The sequence below is a fragment of the Myotis brandtii genome, unplaced genomic scaffold (assembly GCF_000412655.1).
Source record: "Myotis brandtii unplaced genomic scaffold, ASM41265v1 scaffold1627, whole genome shotgun sequence".
Lineage (NCBI taxonomy): Eukaryota > Metazoa > Chordata > Mammalia > Chiroptera > Vespertilionidae > Myotis > Myotis brandtii.
Window position 1 is genome coordinate 198466 of NW_005355951.1, and position 8415 is coordinate 206880.

The following is an 8415-nucleotide window of genomic DNA, read 5'->3' on the forward strand; positions in this document are numbered from 1 at the left end:
CCCACTCCTTCGCGCACCGTCCCGCCTGGGCGGTGGGCGGTCAGCTGCTATTTCCCAAAGCAACCGCATCCACGGGACTCCCCTGTGTGAGTGGATTCTCAGTGCCCGCCATCTCAGCACTCTGGAAAGGTGGTTGACGGCCTCAGATGGTCCGGTTACTGGGCTTTGGACGGCATATTCTTTCAAACCGAAAACAAAGTTGCAGAGGAGCAGACGAGGGCCCCTCCTCTGTGGCGCCCTGGTCCGTCCCTCAGCGCAGTCAGCTCCCCGGAGAGGGACCCTGATTTCAGACCCGGGCACCAAGGCTCCCAGGGGCAAGTCTGGCCCAAGTCCCACCTGGTGGGCGCAGTCCCTGCTGCATGCAGGGGTTGCCTTGCCGTGACCCTTGGTTTTCGTGGAATGAGAGGTCCTTACAGTTGCCATCTGGTTATTTTGTTCCCAATTCTGAGACTCCTGCTTTACTCAGTTCCCTCAGCTTTCTCTCTTAGAGGAGGATGCGAAAACAAAGGTGCAGAGGAGCAAACGAGGGCCCCTCCTCTGTGGCGGGCCCTGGTCCGTCCCTCAGCGCAGTCAGCTCCCCGGGAGAGGGACCCTGATTTCAGACCCGGCACCAAGGCTCCCAGGGGCAAGTCTGGCCCATGTCCCCCCTGGGTGGGCACGGTCCCTGCTGCATGCAGGGGTTGCCTTGCCGTGACCCTTGGTTTTCGTGGAATGAGAGGTCCTTACAGTTGCCATCTGGTTATTTTGTTCCCAATTCTGAGACTCCTGCTTTACTCAGTTCCCTCAGCTTTCTCTCTTAGAGGAGGATGTCCAAATACATGTACATATTAAGTGCTCATTACAAACTCGGACAAATTACACAGAAACTCTAAAGAGCTGATCCACTCATTAAGCACTTAACGCAACCAACAAAAGGAGCCAGGCTGCGAGCTGGCCTGTGAGCACGCGTGTGGAATAGCGAGCTGCCCCTCCTGGAAGCGCGGCCGGAGGGCAGGCGGCCGTGACCCGCCGGAGGGCAGGAAGAACACGTCAGTCTCACTTCTGCCCTTCAGCCGGGGCCAGGAATCCTCAGAAGAGTCACAGAGACACCTAGCTCTAACCTGGACGTGGGCTAACCCAGTCTCCTTCCCATTCCCGGGGCTGCCTTTTGCCAAAAGGCCTCAGGCGTTTTCTGTCCTTTCAGAACTTCCAAATGTCAAATGAGAAACTTTTATAGTTTGATGAGTAAACTCGGGGCTATTTGATCATCAATTCAACGTTTTCCATTTAACTAATTAGGAAACTGGAAAGAGTGTTCTAGAAGGAAATCAATTCTGCAGCACAGTCAGGGCGACCTGAAGGCCCAGCAGAAACAGGAGCCCTTTGCTGAGGTCCACGATGGAGGCAAGGCAGGCAGCTGACCCACAGGACAGACCACCAGTCCCATCGCAGCTGGCCCGCGAGTCCCGCAGACAACATCCCGCCGAGGCTGCGTGGGGCTGGCGGGGCGGCACGTGGGTCAGGAACCACCCACCGGGGCTTTAATTCCAACTCAAGTGCCTCCCAACCTGTAACCCAGAAAGACCCCACCCCTCTCCCAGCCTCAGTGGCTTCTCCATAAAATAGAACGAAAAAGTCCCTCCATAGGGGTGTTATGAGAAGTTCAGATCATGCAATCAGCGCATTTCCCAGTGTCCGGAACAGAAGTTCCACTCAGTGCGTGGGGCTTTTGTGACAACTGGAAGCTACCCCCGAATGCTAGTCTTACATCCACAGATGGATTTTCACTCGTTACTGTCTTCCTCTTCCCAGAACCTGCTAGGGCACATGCATGGGTCAGGTGGCCTAGCTGACTTTATGACCTGCTCACACAGACATGCAAACTCAAAGTCTGAGCTGGGCATGTGGCCTGGAGTGTGCTGAAGTCACTGATTTGATGAATGTGTGGTTCTTACAGCCATCTGTGGAGCTCCAGCCCAGCCTGTCTCGTCTTTACTTTCTTGAATTTTTGAAGCCCAGAACATAGGTAGATAAACCCACCCACACAAAAAAAATCTGTAATCAGGCTATAAAAAATGTTTTTTGCTAGTATCCACAGGAACAGTGCAATGTTGGAGGATCAAAAAATTTTATTTGTATTACGTGTTCTCAACTGTCCCACTGGCCACAAAAATAAATGGTTTTTACCCTTTGAGATTATAGCATTTCCTCAGAGTAATTAAGTAGAAGTAAAGAATGTAATTGAGTGACTGCATAGAAATGATACTCAAATATATATAATCCAACTACAGCAATAGGTCCTGAAGTCTTGTCTATCTCATTTAAAAGGCAGTCAGGATGGCAGTAGAGTAAGTGGAAGCTACACTGACACTCTCTCAGGGCCAAACTGGAAATAACGAAAATACAGTAAAACCACCCTGAAAAATCAACTGAAGACTCGCTGGAGAGAACCCCGATAACCAAGAATGGGAAGTGGAAACTGAATAGAGACTCATAGGAAAGGTGGAGGCGTGAAAGGGCTGGTTGGGCTCCCACAGGCAGCAGCTGAAGGTCAGGAGGGACATCTCAGCTGTGGGGGGTTCCCACTGAGAACTCTGAGGTCTAAACCCAAAGCTGGGCTCCCCAGCCCAGAGAACCAGAACTGAGAAGGTGCCCACATAACATCTGGTTGTGAAAAGCAGCAAGGTTGCTGTCTGCCAGGGAGAGAAGGCTGGAAATGCAGGCACCCTGTTAAAGGGCCAGTGCACAAAATTCCCTGTGCAGCCACTCACTTTGGGCTCTGGCAGAAGGAGGGCAGAGTAGACTGGAGCTGTGTGAGCAGAAGCCAGGGTTGAGGGCTCTGGGGTGAGAGCTCGGAAGGCAGACACCCTGGTTTCCTGTGCTGAGTCATTCCCTCACGCTGCAGACGTCATCTTTCTCCTATGGACCTTTGCTATCCAGGTGGTTTTGGCCTGAGGTAAGGCAGTAGCCACACCCTGTTGGAAGAACTGTTGCCCCACCCTATGGTTCACAGTCTAAGACCAATTGAGGCTGATAACAATTAGACTTCAGGCAGGTCTCTGGATCCTTTGAGTCTTTGCCTGATCTCCTTCTGGGCCTGCATCCAGTCCCAGAAGAGGGAGCCACAAACTGTGGATTGCTGATAGTCCCAAGCAGGGTACTCAGGACCAATCAGAAAGAGCATCTGACATTGTTCTGCACTAGAGATTGGGAGTCATAGCAGATCTACCTAACACATAGACACAAACCCAAACAGGCAGCCCAAATGGGGAGACAAAAAACAACAACCCCCAAATGAAAGAACAAGAGAATTCACCAAGAGAGCTAAATGAAATGGAGAAAAGAAATTTATCTGATATAGATAAATTTATCTGATATAGAGTTCAGAATAATGCTCAACAGTAGAAAATAAATAGTAACTATGAAAAAAGAACAGTCAGAAGTAAAGAATGACATAGTACTAATAAAGAACACATTGGAATCCCAAGCAGGGTACTCAGGACCAATCAGAAAGAGCATCTGACATTGTTCTGCACTAGAGATTGGGAGTCATAGCAGAGTTACCTAACACATAGACACAAACCCAAACAGGCAGCCCAAATGGGGAGACAAAAAACAACAACCCCCAAATGAAAGAACAAGAGAATTCACCAAGAGAGCTAAATGAAATGGAGAAAAGAAATTTATCTAATATAGATAAATTTATCTGATATAGAGTTCAGAATAATGATGGTAAAGATGCTCAACAGTATGAGAAAATATATAGTAACTATGAAAAAAGAACAGTCAGAAATAAAGAATGACATAGTACTAATAAAGAACACATTGGAAGGAATACACAGCAGATTAGGGGAAGCTACGGATCGGATCAGTGAATTAGAAGACAGGGTTGAAAAAAATCACTCAGAGAACCAAAAAGAAAAAAAAAACAATTAAAAAACAGGAGGACAGCTTAAGGGAGCTGTGGGACAATGTGAAATGTAACAATATTCACATAATATGTGTGCCAGAAAGGAAAGAAAGGGACAAGGGATAGAGAATGTGTTTGAAGAAATAATGGCAGAAAACTTCCCTAACCTGCCTAAATGAGTTTATCACCACCAAACCAGCACTGCAAGAAATGCTAAAGGGACAGCTATAATGAGAAGAAGAAAAAGAGAGAAAAATCAAGGCATGCAGAATTAAAATGGCAATAAATAAGTACATATCAATAATAACCTTAACTATAAAGGGATTAAATACTCCAATCAAAAGACATAGGGTAGCTGAATGGATACAAAAACATGACCCAATTACATGCTGTCTACAAGACACCCACCTCAGAACAAAAGACTCACATAGGCCCTAGCTGGTTTGGCTCAGTGGATAGAGCATCAGCCTATGAACTGAAGGGTCCTGGGTTTGATTCTGGTCAAGGGCATGTGCCGGCTTCTCCCAGGCCCAGGCCCTAGTTGAGACACATGCAGGAGGCAACCAATAGATGTGTTTCTCTCACATCAATATTTCTCTCAGTCTTTCCCCCTCTCTTCCACTCTCTCTAAAATCAATGGAAAAATATCCTTGGGTGAGGATTAACAAAAAAGGAGAAGAAGAAGAAGAAGAAGAACAACAACAACAACAACAACAGACTCACACAGGATGAGAGTGAAGGGATGGAAAAAAATTTTCCAGGCAAATGGAAAGGAAAAAAAGAGCTGAGGTAGCAATATTCATATATGACAAAATAGACCTCAAAATAAAGACCATCATAAGAGACAACAAAGGTCACTACCTAATACTAAAGGGATTGATCCAACAAGAGGATATAACCCTGGTAAATATCAAGCATCTTCTCAGATCACAGTGGAATGAAATTAGAAAATAACTATAGTCAAAATACCCAAAAACATTCAAACACATGCAGGCTAAATAGCATATTATTAAACAATGAATGGGTTACCAATGAGATCAGGAAAGAAATAAAAAAGTTCCTGGAAACAAATGAAAATGAACACACAACAACCCAAAATCTCTAGGACATAGTAAAAGCCGTCCTGAAAGGGAAGTTTATAGTATTACAGTCTACCTCAAAAAAGAAGAAAAAGTAATAATAAACTACTTAACCCTACAACTTAAAGAGTTAGAAAGAGAACAACAAGAAAAGCCTAGTAAGTAGAAGGAAGAAAATAATAAAGACTAGAGCAGAAATAAATTGCATAAAGGCTAAAAAAAGAATACAAAAAAATCAATGAAACCAAGAGCTGGTTCTTTGAAAAGATGCACAAGATTGATGAACTACTAGCCAGATTCATCAAGAAACAAAGAAAGAGGACCCACATAAATAAAATCAGAAATGAAAGTGGAGAAGTAACCACTGGCACCAAAGAAGCACAAAGGAATGTAAGAAAATACTATGAACAACTATATGCCAACAATCTGGATATGTGAATGATATGAACAAATTCTTAGAAAAATATAATCTCCCAAAACTGAATCAAGAAGAATCAGAAAACCTGAATAGGCCAATACCAAGTGATGAAAATAAAAAACTCCCAGCAAACAAAAGCCCAGGTCCACATGGCTTCACAGGGGGAGTTTTACCAAACATTCAAAGAACAAACACATACTCCTCAAACTATTCCAAAAAATCCAAGATGAAGGAACACTTCCAAAGACAAAAAACAACAACCCCCAAATGAAAGAACAAGAGAATTCACCAAGAGAGCTAAATGAAATGGAGAAAAGAAATTTATCTGATATAGATAAATTTATCTGATATAGAGTTCAGAATAATGATGACTTCCAAACTCTTTTTAAGAGGCTAGCATTGTCTTAATTCCAAAAACAGATAAAGATACCACAATGAAAGAGAACTACAGGCCAATATCCCTGAGAACATATTTTCTAAAATCCTCAAGAAAATATTAGCAAATCAGATCCAGCAATATATTAAAAAGATCATACACCATGACCAAGTGGGATTTTATCCAGGGATGCAAGACTGGTACAATATTCACAAATCAATAAATGTGACACATCACATAAACCAATTGAAAGACGAAAGTCATATGATCATATCAACAGACACAGAGAAAGCATTTGACAAAATCCAACACCCATTTCTGATAAAAAGTCTCAGCAAAGTGGAAATAGAGGGATCATATCTCAACATAATAAAAGCCTTATATGACAAACATACAGCCAACATCATACTCAATGGGCAAAAACTAAAACCATTTCCCCTAAGAACAGGAACAAGACAGGGATGTCCACTTTCACCACTCTTATTCAACATTAGAGGCCCGGAGCATGAAATTCATGCGCGGGTACGGTCCCTAGGCATAGCCTGCGATCAGGGCCATCTTCCCCGGCTGCCGGCTGCCGGCAGCTGGCCCTGCCCCACCGCCACCACCGACCCGGGTTTGCAGTTTGCCATCAGGCAGGCAATCGGAGCCTGACAGCTGGAGGGGAGGGAACGAGAGGTCGGCTGCTACCGCCCGCTCATGGCCCCACCCCTGCCATGGGTTGCCCTCTGTATGTGGGGCAACCGGCTGGGGGGCGGGGCTTGACCTGGCACCACCCACATCCTGCTACCCACCCCCAGGTCCCTGTTCGCCATTGGGCGATTGGAGCCTGCTGGCCAAGGGGAGGGACCGAGAGGTCAGCCATTCCACCCACTTGCCAGCCCCACCGTCCATCGCCACCCACCCCCAGTCCCTGTTCACCATCAGGCGATGGGAGCCTGCCAGCCAGGGGTAGGGAGCGAGAGGTGGTCAGTGCACCTCATAGTGATTGGTCAAGTGGTCATTCTGGTTGTTCTGCTGTTATGGTCGCTGGGCTTTTATTATATAGGATATTATACTCTATAGCTGATCATTAATCAGGTGTGTGAGCCCAACAATGGAGCCCTCTAACTGTTAAATATACCAGAGAAGTTTATCTAAGCATGAATGTCCTCCTTGCTGTTTATCCAGAATGAGCGAGGACGTTGCCACCCGAGGGAGGAAGTCACTGTGTGCACGTGTGTGAATGCTTTCAACCCAGTTTTCAAGCCTCAAAAACATAAATACAGAGATGCATCCTTCACAGAAATCAAGTAAAATCTGAATAATTTCAAATACAGAAGAAGTATGGCACAGACTGGAGCCACCATGGTTGCTTTAATGACACGACTCTCACACACGCCAGCACGGAGCTGCTCCTCAGGTGTACAGCGGCCCTTTCCTTGATTCAATCGGCCCTGCCCCCAGCACAGACAGGAAGTGATTCAATAATAACAACAGTAAAAATCAGGCCCGTTTGGCACTATGATAAAAATGGGAAAATAACCAGGGGAGCCTCCACTGTCCCAGCCCCAGAATATTCCTGCTGAAACAGCTACTCTCTTTAAAGGAACTGGGTACGAGGAGTGGTCTAGATTTTGAGAACTACAAATATGAGTTTTAGAGTCTGTGTGCAACCTGGCAGGGCCCAAGCTCGGGCCCGCCCTGCCAGTCCCGGCCCAGACTCACATGGCCTCGAACTCATCGATGCTTGGTGTTGCCCTGCCGGATGTGCTGTAGCATCTTGTACTTGTCACGGCCTTGCCTCATGTTCTCATTGTGGATGATGTCGTTGTGGGTCCTCTTGTTCTTGTCTCTGGCCTGGGACAGCTCGCTGGACAGAGTCATCAGCTGCTGCTGCACGCACAGGTTCTTCTAGGCCACGGTGACCCGCTTCTCCTCATTGCGGTCATCCAGGATGCCCTCGCTGGACAGCTTGGCGCTGTAGCCTGAGTCCTCCGTGCCCTCCTCCTGCAGGTTCTTGTGGACGTGATAGGCCACTGGCTCATACACAGGGGGCGGCGGGGGCGGGGGCGCCATCATTACCAGCTGCAGCTCTTCCTTGGTCTTCACCAGGTCATCCTGGGCTTCCTTGGTCTGGTGCTGCCACTCCTCTACCTCATCCTCCTCGCACCTGCGCGCCTCCTCCAGGAGCGCGACCTTGGCGGTGTACTCTGCGAGGTCCATGGCCAGCTGCTCCTGGCTCTTTATCTGATCCACCATCTGCCTCTCCAGCTCCTCCTTGGTGCAGTGCAACCATGTGGTGGGCCTCCAGGTGCCCGCTCCTCCTCCAGCTGCAGGGCCCTCTGGATCGGGTCCGAGAGCTCTTTCTCGGCCTTCTTGGTCTTCTGCTCATAGTCCTGGAGCCTGAGCACCAGCTCCTCCTTCTCCCGCATCATCTGCTCCTTTTCTCTCTCCACAGTCTCTCGCCTCTTCTTCTTAGTTTCCAGCTGCTGCTGCTCCAGCTGCTTCTGGTGCTTCTCCTCACGGGCCTGGGCCTTCATCTGCTGCACCTCGATGTTGTCGGGCTTTTTGCAGCACATGTATAGCTCGTGGTTCCCCATGTGGAGCTGCAGGATCCGCTTGTTGATGTGCAGGCGGGGGGCATAGAAGACGAAGTCAGGCGCCTTCTTGT

The 8415-nt window shown here is 47.3% G+C and overlaps 1 protein-coding gene and 1 pseudogene across 1 annotated transcript in view; both read right to left on the reverse strand.

The window, feature by feature from the left end:
• FHL2 (four and a half LIM domains 2) overlaps positions 1-8415 on the reverse strand; it is a 40258-nt gene that overhangs the window by 23384 nt on the left and 8459 nt on the right. The window lies entirely within an intron of this gene.
• Positions 7451-8415, reverse strand: part of LOC102248207 — a 1856-nt pseudogene continuing 891 nt past the window's right edge.